The sequence below is a fragment of the Anolis carolinensis genome, chromosome 2, assembly GCF_035594765.1.
Source record: "Anolis carolinensis isolate JA03-04 chromosome 2, rAnoCar3.1.pri, whole genome shotgun sequence".
Lineage (NCBI taxonomy): Eukaryota > Metazoa > Chordata > Lepidosauria > Squamata > Dactyloidae > Anolis > Anolis carolinensis.
In genome coordinates this window covers 120,336,400-120,357,529 of record NC_085842.1, presented here as the reverse complement: position 1 = coordinate 120,357,529, position 21,130 = coordinate 120,336,400, and the positions used below count along the sequence as shown (strand labels likewise).

The following is a 21,130-nucleotide window of genomic DNA, read 5'->3' as shown; positions in this document are numbered from 1 at the left end:
TCTGGAGAAAAGAGGAAATGAAGGAGCAATGTGAAAGAATTTAGGGGCCAGTTAAGTTTGGTGGGAATAGATAGGAGGGAAGCAATGGTCCTTCTATGTCTCAGGTATTTCTGTCCTGTTTTGTCTTTCAAAAACAGCCTTAAAACACTGTGGTAAGTGAATGAAAACTGCTTTACTTTAGCAAAACATAAAGTACAGCACACTCAGTGGAATAATGCAAAAGGAAGCAAGGAAGTCTTAGGGTAAACACATTTCTTAGTCTCTGTTAAATTCCCAAATTAAATAGCAGTCTTACTTCAGATAAAGAAACAGCAATAAATCCTTAGGAGCAGTTTCCCAGATGCAGACTTGAAGCAGGCACAAGGGGAGGGAAGAGTCAGTTTGTTACCAGCAAGAGCTGACTGCACCTGCTTCTGCTTTATAGCCCTGAGTCCCCTAACAGCTGCTAGGGCAGTTCCTAATTACTCAGATGCATTTCTGGCAGCTATCCTAGCTGAATGACGTCTCTGCTCTGTTTCTTTTTGCCTCTCCTGAAATGTGGGTACTTGCAAAATCTCCTCCTCAGATTCCAACTCCCCCTCAAATTCATGAACCCTTACCTGCTCCCTTTCCTCTTCTGAATAATACAGGTAGGCCATTTTTTAAGAAGAGGAATCCCTAACAATTTCGGCCTGGTGAAATTTTTCTTATGTTCTTTTTTAATTAGAGGTGTACTTTTATGAACTCCCAAAGATTCTTGTAGATGGCTTTGAAGAACTATGCTTACAATGATGAGTGATTCTCAATTACCTTAAATGCTTGGAAACAGAAGCATTTTGGATTTGTAACGGATTTTGGAATTCTTGCATATATAATGAAATATCTTGGAAATAGGACCCAAGCTTAAACGTGACATTATTTATATTTCATATCCCTTATCCAAAATTCTTGGAAACAGAAACGTGATAGCTTCTGGATTTTTTTTAAAAAAAATGGCCTACCTGTATTTGCATATACATACATAATGAGATATTCTGGAGATGAAATCCAAGTCTAAACATGAGATTCATTTATTTTTCATACACAGCTTATAAACAAAGCCTTTATGATAAGATTTGGGTGTTTGATTAATTGAAACTGACTCCCATATTTGTTTTATTCCTAGTGGATTTAAATTACTTATTAGCCAGTCCTCAGCTGAAACGTACATTCAAAACAATTCAATATCAAAATGAAAATATAACAATGCAGTTGAACAAAATGCTAGTGTAATGCATTGAAACATTGACAAATCTGGAAAAACACAACTTCTGAAAAACTTGGATGCTGAAAATGGAATCGTGACAACATTGGGCTCTGCTTATGCATGTCATGGCCATCATACACTACAGTAGGAAAACACTGGGACAAGTGAGCCCTATCCTGTTTCCTCACCATACATTGGCTCAAACAAGTTGAGAGGGCTTTTTCTTTTATTTCACCTTATTGTGAAAAGAATTGGATCCTATTTTGAACATGCATTTAAAATGACTAGTTTCCTGGTTATGTAGCTTTCCTCCTCAGATTATGTACATTTCAGATGACATTTAGGATATTTTTTCCAAGTCAATTGTATTCTTATTTTGATGTTATCATTGTTAGATGGCATTCAAATTTTACTCTAAATTTAATCCTGTTGAAAAAACGATTTAAATAAAGAATTGACATTTTCCATAAAGAATGAGCCAAAGTGTTTGTAGCACATTTGATTTGCAAAATTAATGGAATTCAGGCTGTAGAAATCTCTGACAGCAAAGTGAAACGAGGAAGAAACTTCATATCCATTTTCCCCTCCCCAGCATCTATTATTCTGAAAACTCCTTTAGACTAATGGTTAAATAGCTTTAGTTTCCTAGTATTTTCTGTCTACTTGGGTCTTTATTTTACACTGCAGTTTGTGACATGTCAAATCAGATCAGTTATTAAATCTACTCCAGACTGCATAATTACAAAATTAATGTAAATGTATGGCACACACACAAATGACACCTCTGCATAGTATTAGAATTGATCCTATTTATTTAATTCCACCCACCTTATTCAAATAGGTCTGTTTGGAGGTTAGATGGCGAAAGCCAAAACACTGGTTAGAATTTTTTAGGAAATTGACTCTTGAATAAGAAAAATGCAGATCTCTGATCAGTGTGCCTTTTCCTTCCTTCTTTCTTTCTTTCTTTCTTTCTTTCTTTCTTTCTTTCTTTCTTTCTTTCTTTCTTTCTTTTTTTGGTTTATTGAGATGTAAATACTGAAACATTTATGCCATCAAAATGCAAACACAGCACAAAGTGCCCAAGTTTTGTTCCCCATGAGATAAAAGACAGAAGTATAGCTTGAGCAAAACTATGTAATATATTTAGGGAGATATATCTTCCCTATAAAAGTACTTAAGAATGTTGTGGCCATGTAGCATCATCATCAAAATGCATGAGAAAATTTCATTATAACTTATGACAAGTACAAGGGAGCAATGCTATCAATACTCTTTTTAAAAACTGTATACTTGAAGGAAATCCACATCAAAACCATTCTGATAAGTTCTCTTCCTAGGATAAATATTAATGGCCAGCATAAACTAGCATAACATAAGAAAACCCAATAGAGTCTGCATATCTGTTTTGTGTGTAATTTATGCTAGACCTTTTTAAAAAGGTGACTGGTTGCCTGAGGGATTCTGAGAATTACACTCCAAAACATAACAGTTCAGGCTATGAATGGGGTTCATTTTATTTATTTTATTTTTATCCAACCTTTCTCCCAACATGGTCTTCAATGTGTTTGCTTTGTTTCCACCTTTGACATATATGCTGAAGCAATCCCTGCCTTCCTGCAATCATCATCATCATCATCATCATCATCATCATCATCATCATCATCATCATCATCATCATCATTTATAGTCTGCCTTATCTCTCCCAAAGGAGACTCAAAGTGGCTTGACATAAAAGCAGTAGCATACAATTTAAAATCTACAAACATGCTAACTTTAAAACAGTGTTAAATATAAGCAATATTTAAAAATTCACAGTCAAAATCCATTAAAACATATTCAAATTTAAGCTTGTAGAAAAGAATTCTGAGAAGGGACATGATAGCCATGTTTGAATATCTGTCACATTGAGGAAGGAACAATCTTGTTTTCTACTGCTCTAGAGACTAGGACATGGAGCAATGGATTCAAATTTCAGAAAGAGATTCCATGTAAACTTTAGGAAGAACTTCCTGACAGTTTGAGCTGTTTGGCAGTGGAATATGCTACCTCATAGTGTGGTGGAGTTTCCTTCTCTAGAGGTTTTGAAGTAGAACCTGGATGGTCATCTATCAGGATGCTTTCATTCTATGTTCCTACATGGCAGGGGGGTTGGACTAAATGCCCATTGTCTCTTCCAACTCTACGATTTTATGATTCTATAAATGCTAGAATAAGACTGCTATCCTTCATGAGTCTGACAATACACGAGATAAAACTTTCTATATAGTAGTGTCTCTGTTGTGGAACTCAGCTGTGATGGATGTCCATCTCAAAGGATGTCACATCCTTGCTGAACCTCTAGCAGTTAAAATCTCTATTATTGTGTGTAACTTTAAAAAAATTTAAGAAGCTTTAAAATATATACCTATATGAATATAACCTCCCACACAACTATTGTTGGTATTACATCCATTTTATGTAAACGCTCTATACAAGTAACCATTTCTCTCTTATGGGATCAAATCTTTATCTCTCCTCCCTTTCCCACTTATGTGTGAGATATCTATAGTCCAACATAGCTTCTCTACTCTGAACTCAAATATGTTATGATATAAAATATTTCAATAGGATGGGAAATGACACTTTTCAAGGCTTCTCTTTGACTATTTTGGTGCATTTCCACCATCAGTATAAACACCTAACCACAACAACAAATAAACCTTTTTGGTCTGATAAATATTTGTTGCAGCTGAGTGGAAGAGCACATGTTTTTACTTACATAGCATCACAGATTATGTCCCTTGCATATCGTGTGGAAAGACATCTGACATGAAAACTGAAGATTTAATTGATTGCAGTGAAATACTGAAATAATTTCTGATACCATTGAAATAGAACATCTCAAAACTGTCTTGACCTCTCATTTCTAAGAAGTTCATAACTGACATTTTTCAAAAGAGTAAAAAACTCCAAGAACAAAAATGAGTGAGTCATAATTTTCAAATATGTTGTCCCTCTTCCCAGGTAAAACCACTGTTTTGCCAGGCAAATGCTAACCTTATTGATTTTTTGATGTCAGGCAAGCAAAATTCATCAATGGCTGTATGGTACATTTAAATCAACTGCTCAATATCACTATCCTCATATCTCTGGCAGGGCCGTAGCCAGAAAAAAATTTCAGGAGGGGTTTTGAAAATTTCGGGGGGGGGGGGGGTTTGAACCCCTAGCACATACCCCTCCCTGCTACAAACCTGTCAATATCTGCTTGAGATAGTGCCTGGAGGGACTCTTAATGTTTTGCATCTCATAGACTTAGCATGGGGATTTGGTTAACCAGTTAAAATTCATGAGTAAACGAGATTTTTTTTATAACTTGAAAAATTTCGGGGGGGGGGGGGTGAACCCCTAAACCCCCCCCCCCCTCGCTACAGGCCTGATCTCTGGTAAAGAAAGAGAATGAAAAAGGGGTGGATGGGCATACAGTTATAAAACATGACTTGGGTCCAGTAATCATTTTTCATTTGATTGAAGTGTTTCATTTTTCAAATGATGGTGAGATTGCATGCACAAAACTTTCTATACATAAATATTTTACAAACTTTTTTCTCAGTTGGATGTTTTCAGTTTGGGCAGATTAAAAAGTGATAAAAATGTTGTTTGGGAAAAACAGATTAAAAATCCTAATCAACACTATTATCACCACCATGTAGAAGAAAAAAGGGAGATGTTCTTGTTAGTTGGGTGCATAATATCTCATGTTAAAAAAAATCAGTCAAGGCAAAAACAAATTATCCGATGACTAGGTTTCTCTCTGTAAAGCAGCAAATAAATTGTGCTGTTGATTTATTTCCCATTCTTATAATATTTTGAAAGAATCCAGAGATTGATTGCATGATGTACAGACTTATTCACTGTGCTGCATCACAAAAACATTTATGACATATTTTCTGCTCTATTTTTGTCCTTGATAGAATAGACTTTGGGCCCTTTCACATAGCCATATAACCCAGAATATCAAGGCAAGTAATTCACAATATCTGTTTTGAACTGGATTATCTGAGTCCACACTGCCATATAATCCAGTTCAATGTGGATTTATACATCTGTGTGGAAGGGGCCTTTGTTGAAATTTATACAACCTATTTTTTATCAAGTCTGTACAGTTGGCCATGCAATACGCACAGCTGTTACAGATTACATTAAGATTTAAGAAAAAACAGTTTGTTTGTACATTTTCTTGCTGAGATATAATCAATATACATGCACAGAGAGTATGGACAAATGGTTCTTATGGCATTGCATGTTTGCCGTTTATATGTATGTTAACTGCCCTGAGTCCCTCTGGGGAGAGAGGGAGGTCTAGAAATAAAGTTTATTCTTTCACAAAGTTGAAGTCCACTCTAGTGGCACTGAAAGACCTCTATAAATGAACAAGGTCGCGGAGGAAGATCATCATTTGGAGGATAAATGTTTCACTGGCTCCTAGCAATGTTGACTATGTATCATTTCCAGTGTCAGTGATCAATTCTTTTAAAGGGAGGCCAACAAGGGAGCATAAGTGGGAAGCGGGGGGCTCAATTAGATTTATATTTTGTTGGCAGGCTTTGGAGAGGTATCTGATTGCCTACTGTGGGAGCATAAGTAGACCTTTGGTCTGAACTATCAGGGCACTTCATATTTTCTTACCTTGGGGTGGGTCTTTTAAACCAAAATGAGAGTCTTTAAGGTGGTATAAGACTTTGATGCTGATATGTTTTACTGGGCATATCCACTTATTGACTGCAGCCTACTTCATCAAATGAAGAGCTCATGCCATATAGAACTTCTTAATTTTAAAGGAATTCTTGATGACAATTCTGATGCTTCAACTAAATGCTGCTCTTCACAAAATGGTCATGAAAAACACTCGGAAAATGCCATCATATACTTCTTCTCATGTTCACTTCTAGAGGGACTTGTCCAGGAGTAGAGAGGGTTTTCATATACAGGCAGTCCCTGAGTTACAAACATCCAACTTGCAAATGACTCAGTTAAGAACGGGGGTGAGACAACAGAAAATGAAAGAAATCTACCCCTAGAAAGGTGGAAAGGTCTCTCCACTGAAGCTTTCTCACCAATCCTTGTTTCTACAACAAGCCATTTTTTTTTTCAAAATCCAATTATCACAGGGACAGAAAGTGGGGGGGGGGGGGAAATCTGCTGAACAGAGGCACAGACAGAACCCCCCCCCCCCCCCGAGGAGTTAACCCTTCCCTATGCTATTCAAAGTGTGTGTGTGTGTGTGTGTGTGTGTGGTGCTGTCAAGTGTTTGACTTATGACTTTTTAAAACTTCCTTCCTGTGAAGTACAGGCTTAATGTAATATTCTTAAATGGCAAGTAAAGGAGATGCTAATATCTATTGTAGGATATAACGCTTTGCAAATAGCAAACAGTGACATTTCATCCTTTATTTCAAATCAAATTTCAAGAAGCTGTGAATATGCTTGTCAAATCAACACACTTGAACAATTCTCCACAGGTTCTCCATTCCCATCCCAATCAGCTTCCTGAAAATGTAGTATTGCAATTTAAATATTCCATGCACAATTCATTAACTAAATAGGATAGATTTTTCTCAAGTTGGCATAAGCGGTTTATTAGCAATTTAATGGCATTTGTCCTTGATAAGATTTTCATTTTAATTGACTTTCCATTATTTACAGCCACCAGCAGTATAAAAATTGTTGCTCATAAAATGTGTATGCCAACCAGACAATTGCTTATGTCAAGTATTTAAATGAGATTCTCACTTCTAGAGCATACTATTCTCCAAGTTGTTGCAAGTGCATTAAAACATTATCATTAATATAACAAAATTCATTATTTTGTCTCTTATGATTTCTGAATTACTTAACAAATAGATGTTCATTTAAGCAGTTTAAAATTTATGGAAATTAGATGTGGTTGGATTCTGATTTATTTATTTATTTCCATCATTTCTATCCCATCCTTTTCACCCGAGGGGACTTTATCCCTAAACTTTAATATTTTTCTGGTGCAGCTGTGGTTCCACTTTTCCTTGTGCCACACATTGTGAGTTCACATGGTAAATGTTCAAAGTGGGGACCAGTTTGACCAAAAATTCTTAGAACTTTAAAAATGGCAATGAGTAGTGTATTACTAATAAACCCCAGAATTTCTATGCCCTTGTCTAATAGCCAGATCCTCATTCTATTTACTGTTCCACACACTTACACACTAGATAATTTCCAATAGAATAAATTTCAGCGAAAAAGGAAACAATACAGATTTGTGCTTTTCTTTTTATTTCACTACCTAGTCAAGTTTGTTGTTTTTGTTGTTGTTGTTTCTGCCTATTTTCCTACTCCCTATTTTTTGTTGTTGTTAATTATTTTTATATTTTCTCTAAATTCTTTTTTCTATAGTTTTATTTTGAATTGTTTTTATAGAGTACTGTTGTTATGTTACTTGTGTTCCCCCAATGAAGGAAGTCTCTCTGAACTTTATAGCTTCTTTCTTCATTAACCATGATGACATATTCCTGATTTTTTTGGGTTTTTTCTTGATCTGTGAGCTTTGGGATTTTATGGTTTAAACAACCTCATTTTGGAGGCAAGTGATTGTATAGAGATCCCTTTTCAGTTTCCTTTCAATTAATACCAGTTTCTTTAGACATTTCATCTTCTGAAATAAAATGTAACTGTGCTAGATTTTACTGGCAACTATTTCCTGCTTATAGATATATTGAATTTGATGGTGCTGTCCCTCATATTTCTAACAACCTATCATGGTGTTAGGTGCAATATAGATAACATCCAGTTTCCTAAATAGGACCTGGTGTCTGGCTTTGGAGAATAAATGAAGTATCAGATTGAGCTTTTGGTTAAGCACAAGAAAATGAAAGTGCAAGGATGCTTGTGATCAGTTTAGGATTCGTGGCAGTAGGGTTTGCTTGTTGCTCAATCAGACCAAAGCATGACTTGGAAGCTTTGATGGGAGTTGGGAAATACATCCTAACCTGTTCCAGAGGATTCCTTACTAGCTTTCGTATAAGACTACTATTTGACAGAACTAGATGGTGATCCATAGACTAAACCCCTGCCTGAATCATTTTCATCCAAGTTCAAGAGGCATTGTGTGCTGGTATTTGAAAAAAAACACACAGTTGAACTATATAGCCACCCCTAGACTGTGGAATGACCTGCTGGAAGAGCTTTGACTGTCAAAATTTAAGATACCATTAAAGGCCTATTTCTTCCGGCAGGACTACACAGTCAATTTTAAACTTCAAATATTACATTTATTTTTCATTAATACAGTAGAGTCTCACTTATCCAAGCTAAACAGGCCGGCAGAACCTTGGATAAGCAAATATCTTGGATATTAAGGAGGGATTAAGGAAAAGCCTATGAAACATCAAATTAGGTTATGATTTTACAAATTAAGCACCAAAACATCATGTTATACAACAAATGTGACAGAAAAAATAGTTCAATACGCAGTAATGTTATGTTGTAATTACTGTATTTACAAATTTAGCACCAAAATATCACGATATATTGAAAACATTGACTACAAAAATGCATTGGATAATCCAGAACCTTGGATAAGCAAGTCTTGGATAAGTGAGACTCTACTGTACTGGTGTTTTAATAATTGTCCTATGTATATTAATGTATTAATTTTAATAGTATTGTTTTAATGGTATGTTATACCTCACCTCGAGCCTTGAAGCAAGGTACAGTATTATTATTATTATTATTATTATTATTATTATTATTATTATTATTATTATTATTATTACCACCTTCATAATATTAGGTGTTGCTTTATGATTTATGCTGTCCAATATAGACTAAATTAAAACTCTGTGTTAAGTAACAGAGCATTTTTTCTCCTCAACACTCTTTCAAATTCTTTATTCTTGTTGCCCTTCAAAGTTTGGCTTTTCCTTATTTAGGGTGGGCCAAAGTCATGAAGGTGTTTCAATATTGAATGACTCCTTTATTTTTTGTTTTAAATTTGTAGTAGCATTGCATCATATACCCTCTCTCTCTCTCTCTCTCTCTCTCTCTCTCTCTCTCTATATATATATATATATATATATATATATATATATATATATATATATATAATTTTCATTAAATGTGAAAAATTTGTAAAGAAAACCAAACAAAAATCATTTTCAAAAAGTTATTAAACATCAGACCACCACGTATCTTTTGGCCCACCTTATATTTCCCCACCAATTTCAGTGTGCGTTGTGTATGTCTAGGCCTGACTGAAAGGATGTTAATCATCGCATTACCAAAGCATAGTTCATTTTTGAGACCTAAGGTGACTTTTCATTTTAGAGTTTTTTAGTTGTTAGTGACCGACAAGAGAGTTCTCCACTTTCTCAATTTCTATACTAAAATAGTTAACATGTATATGTTAAAAGCCTTGGAGTTTTATGCCACAATCCTCTTTCGATTTTGCATGGGTTTTACTACTGCAAATGTGCCCTCAGAACACAAGTTTATCACTATGCTAATGCAGATTGAGCATCCCTTATCTGGAATTCTGAAATAATTCCAATATCCAAATGTGTATATGTGGGTGGCTGAGATAGTGACCCCTTTGCTTTCTGATGATTCAATGTATGCAAACGTTTTCTCATAAACATTATTCAAATATTGTATTTAAAATTACCTTCAGGTGAAGCATAAAGCAATTTCAAGTTTAGTCATGGGTTCCATCTCCAGGATATCTCATTATTTACGTATATGCAAATACAGGTATGCCAAAATAATAATTAAAAAAAATCAAAAATAGTTCTGGTCTCAAAAAGTTCTGGTCTCAAGTATTTGAGATAAGGGATAGGCTGTGCTGACATTAGTTTTGACTCTTAAAGAAGCGAGCGTTTTGACTTTAAATAGGCGGAGTTAGAATTTATTTATATCTTAGGAACCCCTTGAAGTGAAGAGAGAATAAAATTTATATTGTGATACTTTTTTTACCAAATTTTTTCCCCCTGAATAGCTTGCTACGGTTTCAAGTTTGCACTTAGAAATGGTTCTACAGAGAGAGAGAGAGAAATAAATCTATCACTTAAATGTAGGCTTATGCTTTCCGACACCATGCATATAACTTTGTCCTAAGTGGCATGGCAATACGTTTCTCCCTCCCTGGAGACCCATTTCTAAGGACAAATTTAGAAACCTTTACTAGTCTGCTAGATTAAAAAAAAAACCCTCCCCTCTTTTTTGCTATTGCAAACTTTTCCATGCCTCATTAGGAAACTCTGCAGGTAATTCAGGCAATTGTAAGAGAACCACAGGTTTATTTCACTTTCCCCTGAATGCTGCTCGGGAAATACAAAACTTTGTAGGAGGTACCTATGCACCTGTTAACCCTTTGGGGATTTGTCCCTGTCTACCAGTAACTAGAATAGCACATGGTTGATTTTCCACAAATGTCAGTGTGTTGCAGTCTGGATGAGATAGGATTCAGTAAACATATGTTCTGAACTGTGATAGTGCAGTAGGTTAAACTCTTGTGCTGCTGAACTGCTGGCCTGAAGGTTGGTAATTCAAATTTTCAAGATGGAGTGAGTTCCTGTCTGTCTGTCAAGCCCTAGCTCCTGTCAACCTAGCAATTCAAAACATGCAAATGTGAGTAGATAAATAGGTATCGCTTCTGTGGGAAAAGGTAAAGACATACTACAAGCAATCTTACTGGCCACAACTCGGCTTGAAAATGGAGAAAAGCATGGAGTCAGAGATGAGCACTGCCTCCAGAAAGCCGGAAATGAAAGGATAAGCCTTGCCTTTGTTTGTATGTGGTACTGTCACGACCCAGGCTGCAGAGCACCAATAACCATACACAGAGGCCAGAATCTATCTAATATCTTTATTGAAGGAATATATAAAGTTAATAAAAACAAGTGTAGAAAATAGTCCAGAATTAGACCTTTCAGGAAAGGTCAGAATTAGTCCAAAAAAACAATGTCCAATAAGAAATATTAAGGTCCAAAGTTGTAATCCAATAACCGAAACACTCACTTTGCCAAGCAAAGTGAGGGGAGATGACAAGGTCCTTTAGTCCATGAAACTTGAGCGAGGCTAGGAAATAACTTGATACTTGAAACAAGGCTTGAACGTGGAACAAGGTAACTAAGAACAAGAACAAGGTCCGTGGAATAACTTGATAAATCCGTGGAACAAGGCAAGGATTGATCCTGGGAAACAAGGCAAAGTCCGTAGATAAACAAAGGCTGGAAAGCAAGGCGAAGGCTGGATAGCTAGGCAAGGCTTGAGCAGGAGCGAGGCTTGAATCGGAGCGCGCTGTCCAGACACAACTCGCTCCGTAGGCTGACGAATTGACTCCGCGAAGTTACTACGCGGGTAAAACACCTAAATAGAGTCTAGCTTTCCCGCCGAAGCAGTTCTCTGGGAATCAGAACCGAAAGCTAACTCTGAGACCAGATGTGAGACTCCCCAAAGATTCTCACGAGAAGCAGTCTTAATTGGCCACATTCTTAGCTGCAATCCTTGCACTCCTGCGCGAAGCTGAATCCAAACTTCTCTGTTGTTTACAAAACTCCCGGCGCAAGAATACGGGAGAAGTAGGCTCTGGGCTTGTTTGACATACTTCTGGGAGACAACTTTCTTGCAGGTGCAAGGTTCCCAGATCTGCCTGGGAAAGATCTGGCTGAGAGGAATCCAGTTCAGACTGGGAAGGTAAAAAACCCAAGTTTTCATCTTCATCAGGAATTACAATGTCCTGAGCAGGACTACAAGGCCCATGGGTCATCACACTATCCCCCTCCTCAAGGCCCCTCCCAAACTGGGGCCCTCTCCCCGAGGCGCGAGGTCGTGGTTTGGTGGGATAGGTCTGATGAAAGCGACGGGTTAGATCAGGAGCATGGACTGTGGAGGCGTCTTCCCAAGAGCGTTCCTCAGGGCCAAAACCCACCCAGTCAATGAGATATTGTAGGCGGCGGCGGTGAAAGCGAGAATCCAAAATGTCCTCAACCTCGAACTCCTCCTCCCCATTCATCGAAACAGGAGGGGGGGCCGGTTGGTCTGTATCAGGTCGCACACCATCCGCCGGAAGGAGCAGGGAACGGTGAAACACTGGGTGAATGCGCATTGAACGCGGAAGTTGGAGTTTGAAAGTCACGGGGTTTAATTGCGCCACCACTGGATAGGGACCAATGAAACGGGCATCTAACTTCCGGCAAGGGCGGTGGGAGGGCAGAAAGCGAGTGGACAGGAAAACCCGATCTCCTACCTTGATTTCGGGGCCCGGCTGGCGATGTTTGTCAGCGTGGCGTTTATAGTCCTCCTTGGCTTGATCCAGTTGCTGGAGCAAAAGTTGTTGCACCGCTGTGAGTTCCTGCAGCCAATCCTCTGCTGCGGGAACCTCTGAAGTTTCAATGACAGGGGGGAAGAAACGTGGATGGAAGCCGTAGTTTGCAAAGAACGGCGTTTCTTTTGTAGAAGCTTGAACTCCATTGTTGTAGGCAAACTCAGACAGTGGTAACAGAGAAGCCCAATTGTCCTGTTGATAGTTTACATAACAGCGAAGATACTGCTCCAAAGTGGCATTGGTGCGCTCCGTTTGCCCATCTGTTTGGGGATGATGAGCTGAAGATAAGCGAGAGTCTATGCCCAATAGTTTTTGTAGTGCCTTCCAAAAACGAGAGGTGAATTGAGATCCACGGTCTGTGACTAAACTCTTGGGCAATCCATGTAGTCTGAAAACATGTTGAAGAAATAGATCCGCAGTTTCCTTGGCCGTGGGGAGACCTTCGCAGGGAATGAAATGGGCTAACTTGGTGAATAGGTCCACCACCACTAAGATCGTGGTGAATCCACAGGAAGGTGGTAGGTCAGTGATGAAATCCGCGGAAATTATTTCCCATGGGCGAGATGGGGTAGGAAGGGGGTGTAGAAGCCCTGAGGGCTTCTCCCTTCGTATCTTGGAGCGCTGGCATACTGGGCAGGTGTTGACATATTTTTCCACATCCTTGCGGATCTTGGGCCACCAAAAATCCCTTAGGATCAAATGCATAGTTTTAAATAGTCCGAAGTGTCCTGCTGGTTTGCAGTCATGACACAGACGAAGCGTTTTTTCCCTGCCCGGTCCGGGTGGGATATAAACATGATTTCTATAGCAGAGCAGCCCATCTTTAAGCGAAAAGGGAAAATGCAGACCTTGGCGAAGTTGGTCCTGCGCCCAGGCATCTGCTTGCTGACTAGCCCTGATTTCTTGAGCACAGATGGGTCCTGGAGTAGGGGAAGTTGAACCAATGGGAATGGATTTGGTGTTCCCCACCGTGAGCGTGGCAAAGTTCTCAGGTTGTAGCAGTTGGGATTCAAAGGTCTCCTTGCGTCCTGCAGCGTATTCCGGTTTACGTGACAGGGCGTCTGCTTGCTTGGTTTGGGCTGGGGTCACATAATGGATCTGGAAGTTGAAACGTTCAAAGAATAAAGCCCAACGTTGCTGCCTCTGATTTAGTTTGCGGGCAGTTCTTAGATGTTCTAGATTACGATGATCAGTGTGGACTTCAATGGGAAATTTGGCCCCTTCTAGCCAATGTCTCCAAGTTTCAAAGGCTGCCTTTATGGCCAGTAGTTCTTTTTCCCAAATGGTGTAATTCCTCTCTGGTGTGGTTAGTTGACGAGAATAAAAGGCACAGGGGTGGAGGTGATCTCCCACCGGTTGTAAAAGTACAGCCCCAATTGCCACATCAGAGGCGTCCGCTTGCACCACAAAAGGGGTTCCAGGATTTGGGTGTTGTAGAATTGGCTGGGAGGTGAATAGTTTCTTTAGTTGCTGGAACCCTTTCTCTGCTTGATCAGTCCAGCGGAAAGGCTGCTTTCCACGGATGCAGCTAGTGATGGGGTCGGACCAGCGGGCAAAATCTGGAATGAACTTGCGGTAGTAGTTCGCGAACCCCAAGAAACGCTGCACCTCTTTCTTGTTAGTTGGCGCCCGCCATTCCAATACTGCTGAAACTTTGGCTGGATCCATGGAAAGCCCTAGAGGCGAGATGCGGTAACCAAGGAAATCTACCTCTTGTAGATCAAAAGCGCATTTTTCCAGCTTGGCATAAAGTCCATGATCCCGCAATCGTTGTAACACCATTTTGACGTGGTTCTCATGTTCTGATTGTGATCTGGAAAACACCAAAAAATCGTCCAGGTAGATTATCAAGAACCTGTCTAGATAGTCCTGAAAAATGTCATTGACAAAATGCTGGAACGTTGCGGGGGCTCCGCATAAACCGAAATTCATAACTCGGGACTCAAATAATCCGAATTTGGTCTGGAAGGCGGTCTTCCACTCGTCCCCTTCCCTGATGCGAACTAAGTTGTAAGCCCCCCGAAGATCCAGCTTGGTGTAAACCTTGGCTCCTCGAAGCCGATCCAGTAGATCCGAGATTAAGGGCAGGGGATAGCTGTTCCGCTTGGTGATATTGTTCAATGCTCTGTAGTCCACCACCAAGCGTAGTTCCCCTGACTTCTTCTTCACAAACATCACTGGGGAGGCGGCTGGGGATTGAGAGGGTCTGATGAATCCCTTGCGAAGGTTTGTCTCTAGGAATTCCCTGAGAGCTTCTTGCTCTGGTTCAGTCAGGGAGTAGAGATGCCCTCGCGGGATCGGGGCCCCCTCCACCAAGTCAATGGCACAGTCATAAGGTCTATGTGGGGGTAATTTTTCGGCTTCCTTCTCATTGAATACATCCCAATACTCGGAGTACTTCTTTGGCAAGGTGATGATGGGCTCGGTGTCTGTGGCATGGCATACCTTGGCTACGAGGCAATGGTTTTGGCAATACGGTGAAGCAAACTGCAGTTCTCTGTTGGACCAGGAGATGTTAGGGTCGTGGAGAGTCAGCCATGGAATTCCCAAAATCACAGGGAAATGGGGGACCTCGGTAACAAAGAAGGAAATCTCTTCCATATGTTCCCTTATCCACATCCTGGTGGGTTCCGACCACTGACTTACGGGGCCCGTCTTGAGGGGACGGCCGTCTATGGCTTGCACCACACGGGCATTCTTGAAATCATGATATTGTAATCCCAGAGAGTCGGCATACTCTCTATCGATGAAATTGTTGGTAGCTCCAGAGTCTATCATGGCGTGGATCATGACGGGTCCCCTTTTTGCTGACCATAATGTGACCACGAGAAGGAACAGGACCCCGGTTGGCGGCTCTTGGATGGATTTTTTGACCGGGTTGGCGAGCCTCTCTACACCCGGTCGTTGGCTTCCCCCGCCGGCTGTGTGCCAGTCGGCTCAGACGCCTTCGTCTCCGTGGAGGACGCCGCCGCAAGACGGGCGGCAGGCTTCCCTTTGGCTGGGCACTCTCTGGCGAAGTGGCCCCCGTTCCCGCAGTACCAGCAGAGGTTTAAGCGTTGACGACGGGCCTTCTCGGCGGCATCTAATCTGGGACGCACATTGCCCAACTGCATCGGCACCTCCTCGCCTCCTCTGGGGTATGGGGTTGGCGGTGGGGGTCTCCACACCGGACGTGGCTGAACGCTGGCGGGAGCGGGGGGTTTTGCCCCGGCTCTACTGCCCTGGCCTCGAACCCACTGTTTCCTGTTGGCAATCATGACTTCAGCCCGTAAACATTGATCAATGAGTGCCTCGAGGGTCTGGGGAGGATCCACCTTGGAGATTTCTTCCAGCATTTCAATGTTGAGACCCTCCCGGAATTGTCCCCTGAGGGCTACATCGTTCCAGCCGGTGTTGTGGGCCAGCACTCGGAACTCGGCTATATACTGAGACATAGGTCTGTCTCCTTGGAAAAGGCGACGGAGTTTGTGACCGGCTGCCTCCAAATTGTCCTCGATTCCCCAAGTCTCCTTGAGGTGGTCCAAGAAGTGTTGCGCTGATCTTAGGTGTGGAGAGACTTGGTCGAACAGTGCCGTCGCCCAGCTGGCCGCTGGCCCGTCTAGAAGACTGTAAACCCATGCCACTTTGATGTCTTCTTGGGGAAACTCGGCAGCACGGGCCTCCAGATAAGCTTGACATTGGCGACGGAAGACATGAACCTTAGAAGCTTCTCCAGTAAACTTGGTTGGCAACGCCATGGCCGGAAGACGAACTCCGCGTTCCTTCAAACCCCTTATTTCTCCATCCTGTGCATTGAGCTTATCACGGATTCGGTCCACCTCTTCCTTGTCGATGGTGTAGGTAATCGGCTGGCCGCTCGGCCCAGGTACGACTCCGGTAGACATTCTGGCCGAGGTTAATTGGTGCTTAGGGTGGCGGAGTCAAACTGTCACGACCCAGGCTGCAGAGCACCAATAACCATACACAGAGGCCAGAATCTATCTAATATCTTTATTGAAGGAATATATAAAGTTAATAAAAACAAGTGTAGAAAATAGTCCAGAATTAGACCTTTCAGGAAAGGTCAGAATTAGTCCAAAAAAACAATGTCCAATAAGAAATATTAAGGTCCAAAGTTGTAATCCAATAACCGAAACACTCACTTTGCCAAGCAAAGTGAGGGGAGATGACAAGGTCCTTTAGTCCATGAAACTTGAGCGAGGCTAGGAAATAACTTGATACTTGAAACAAGGCTTGAACGTGGAACAAGGTAACTAAGAACAAGAACAAGGTCCGTGGAATAACTTGATAAATCCGTGGAACAAGGCAAGGATTGATCCTGGGAAACAAGGCAAAGTCCGTAGATAAACAAAGGCTGGAAAGCAAGGCGAAGGCTGGATAGCTAGGCAAGGCTTGAGCAGGAGCGAGGCTTGAATCGGAGCGCGCTGTCCAGACACAACTCGCTCCGTAGGCTGACGAATTGACTCCGCGAAGTTACTACGCGGGTAAAACACCTAAATAGAGTCTAGCTTTCCCGCCGAAGCAGTTCTCTGGGAATCAGAACCGAAAGCTAACTCTGAGACCAGATGTGAGACTCCCCAAAGATTCTCACGAGAAGCAGTCTTAATTGGCCACATTCTTAGCTGCAATCCTTGCACTCCTGCGCGAAGCTGAATCCAAACTTCTCTGTTGTTTACAAAACTCCCGGCGCAAGAATACGGGAGAAGTAGGCTCTGGGCTTGTTTGACATACTTCTGGGAGACAACTTTCTTGCAGGTGCAAGGTTCCCAGATCTGCCTGGGAAAGATCTGGCTGAGAGGAATCCAGTTCAGACTGGGAAGGTAAAAAACCCAAGTTTTCATCTTCATCAGGAATTACAATGTCCTGAGCAGGACTACAAGGCCCATGGGTCATCACAGGTACGGTATTTGATTGTAAAGGCATTGAATGTTTGCCTGTGTAAAATGTTATAATGTGCTCTGAGTCCCCTAGGGGAGAAGGGTGGAATATAAATAAAAGTCCATGTATGTACGTATGTATGGGCATTGAGGGAGACTTCAGTTAGGGATATAAGTGAATTTGATTATTGAAGGAAAAATGAGTCATTTTAGTAATTTTCTTCCTACTGCAAGAAAAAAAACTTTTGTAAAGCTACTTCCAGTTCATGAATTATTCTGCAATCACACAACATCTTCTGCCTAGACACTAATGCAAGTGGCAGATTTATTCGCAGAAGAATTCACTTGTTGGGTTTTTGCACAGAAAACATTTTCTGTGCTGTTTTTTATGTGAAAAAAAGGCTTGTTTTTTGTGCAAAAAAGAAAGACGAAAGAAAATAATAAACCCTACCACGTATGACTTTTCAAGTCAAAAGGTACACGTTGTGGGGATTCTTGTCAGTCCAGGATTCTCCTTGTCACAGTTTCACAACTCTCAAGGACCATGTTTTTCAATTATTCTTTCCATCTCTACATCAATTGTTGTTTCTTTCTCTGTTCTCCAGTGCAAATGAGAAACGATTTGGCCTGCCATATGTGGTGGAGGGTGTATTTAGTGGTGTTCACAATTAATGTCTGGCTAATAGTAAAAGAAGTCAATATATGTAGATCATGGTGTTTCCAGAGAGTGTTTCTCCCACTGAGTTCCATCTTAAATGCCCCTTCTACTGCCACTTACACCCAAAGAAATGCTGATGGTAGAATTTCAAATAGCACAGTGTGTCCAAAGCTCCAAAGCTACTTTGCTGTAGTGTCTTTTTGCTCCTTGTCAGAAGAATACTTATGAACTCCTAGCAGTAATTAACTCCCAAGTGACCAATATAAGGTTAACACTGGGTGCAGCTGCAAAGATATTTAAACATTGTTTTATGTAGCTTTTGGAAGAGAGAGAATCTGCAACTCACAGAAAAATATGGCAATTGAAGTTTCCAGTGCTGCGTAAGAAGGTAGTTACTGTGCATTTGAGAGATGCTGACATTTAATTGAGCGATAGGTTCCCTGTGGTGATGACCCAAATCCTGTCTTGTTCATCTTGAAATCTGATGCTCTCTTCTCATCCACATTTTTTCATATTTCAAACCATGTTCACACTGGAATAGTATTTTCCATTTTTTTCTTTAAACACCAGTGTGCAAAGGAATATAATATGATATTTTAGAAATGAGGAAGTCTGGGAAGGTTTCTGCTGACATGCTGGCTTGCTAGTGCTTTGTTTGGAAATGATAGAATATTACATTTTATAATACAGTAGCCTTGACATTAGCCACAAATAGTTTCCTTCTCCCTTCCTTTCCAACAGCCTTTTATAATTATCATATTTCATTTTATTAATATTAACACTGTAGAACGTCTTTAGCACTATATTACAAAGCACAGGCACTAAAATATTTCATCAGGCCATGAGAGTAAACAAACATTTATCAAATGCATATTGTGTTTTTGAATTCACATAGTGAGAAAATAGAATGAAAAAGCACATAGCCTGAGAGAAAATATATTGAAAAAGTCTGTATAAATGGCATTTCTAATGTATTTTCTTTAAAATTATGTATTTTTACATTAGTTTTTTCAAGATAGGCATTTGAAAACTTATTTTCTCCTTTTCCAAATATATTAATGTACTGTCATTTCAAAAGACATAACTTTAAAGGTATCTTTACACTTCTTCTTGAGTCAAGAATGTCCAAATATTACAGTGTCCAAAAGCTGGTGATGGGATGCCACTTAATGTTGATCTACATCAATTCATACCAAATGGTGAATGTTTTTAAGAGTATCCTTATGAAGTGACCAATGACTCTCTCCTTCTACCCATTCATCTAATAATAACATAGAAGTCCAAGACAAATTTATTGTGTCAGGTTCTTTGTCAGGACAGAATATATTTATAACTTTTAATTATATGTTAAATGATATATAATATCTGCCTGGTTTTTTTTACACCAGGTAGAGGATATCAAACACAAACTTGATATGCATTCAAGTAGTGTTTTCCCTGAAGTAGCATAATTGCAGCTCTAGTATATTCTCTAAAAATTCAGTCAAGATTTTTTCTCTTGCTCTTTGGCCAGTTCAAACCATCACTGATTTCCACTTTCTCTTCTGAGTTCAAAACTCCAGCAATTTATTTGAGTGTCCAACTTGGATATTGTCCAATTCAGGCACCTTCTACAATTGGCTTTTACTTAAATACTTTCACTTGGGCCAGTAATATACCAGTATATGTTAAGGTATATATAAATACTTGCTGCCCTATCATCTAACAACAAGAAATGCAAGAAGTTGGAAAGAGAGACTCATCAGTTTTCTTTACACAACAGAATACCATAGCTCATTCGCAATAAATTAAGCTTGTCCCATTTAACTACACCCAGAACATGCCACTTAAAATAACTATCTTATTTTGTCTTTGGGGGGGGGGGGGGGAGAGGTTGGTTTATATTACACAGATGTTATGTAAAGAATTAGCAAAGAATCTAATGCACCATCAAATGCAATGCACACCTCAATTTCCAAAACCTGAAACCAAAAAAAGGTATTTACTGGCCAATGTGATGTGCAGCGGCAAAAAGTGCCCTCTTTGACATTTGGCCAAAAAAGGTGAGCATTAGATCAGTGGTTCTCAACTTGGGTTCCCCAGATGTTTTTGGCTTACAACTCCCAGAAATCCCAGCCAGTTTACCAGCTGTTAGGATTTCTGGGAGTTGAAGCCAAAAACATCTGGGGACCCTAGGTTGAGAACCACTGTGTTAGAGCATCAAAGCTTCTAGCAATGGAAAAGAAAATCTTGGAATGCATCTATGCTGTGATATGAATCCACATTATTTGCCTTGATTCAATTTATGGAATATTGGAAACTGTAGTTTGACAAGGCCTTGAGCCTTTCCTGCCAAAGAATGCTTGTTCCTCACCAAACTACAAATCCCAGGATTGCACAGCATTGAGCCATGGCAATTAAATGAAAAAGGACATCCCTCAAACAGGAGCTCCAGATGCTCCTCACTTTGGCTTAGCACAAAGATTACTGTATGATGTGAATCTAACGGGCGTCCTAAGTTTGGAGAGGTAATTTATAGGCATGTGCCATCCATTAAAAAAAAACGGTTCAATACTCGCTTCAAAAGTAGGGGGCACTGGTGCTTTGTTTCTAAAGTCATTTCCAAATTTTGAAGCAAAAAATTCAAAACTTTTTGAAACTTTCAAAGCTTCGTATGTACTTCATTAATGGCGGATGTGCATACGCATGAAGGAAACCATTATCGTCAATGGGGAAAATGGAGGGGCCTCTCTCTAACTCATTTTTTGAGCTATCCTAGTGAAATTTGCTACAGTGGTAGAACACAAAAATCATTGTTAGCTCACCAAATCTAAGACCGTTTGACTTATCCTCAGATTTTTGGGTTGTCTTTACTTTGAAAGTCATTGTTCTACTTCATAAATTTTGTTTTTGTGGCTGAAACTTTGTTAAATTGGTGGACAGTGTCTCAGGAAACCATAATGTGCTATCATAGCACCATGTCCCTTGTGCAAAGACAAAGTTCTGGCAGTGTAAAGTTTTGCCATGTTTCTATGACAGAAAGAATTAGGAAATGA

At 40.1% G+C, this 21,130-nt stretch overlaps 2 protein-coding genes across 7 annotated transcripts in view; one reads left to right on the top strand and one right to left on the bottom strand.

The window, feature by feature from the left end:
- dock2 (dedicator of cytokinesis 2) overlaps nt 1-21,130 on the top strand; it is a 377,601-nt gene that overhangs the window by 170,886 nt on the left and 185,585 nt on the right. The gene's annotated exons all lie outside the window — the stretch shown is intronic.
- Nucleotides 1-21,130, bottom strand: part of insyn2b (inhibitory synaptic factor family member 2B) — a 113,951-nt gene that overhangs the window by 33,159 nt on the left and 59,662 nt on the right. The window lies entirely within an intron of this gene.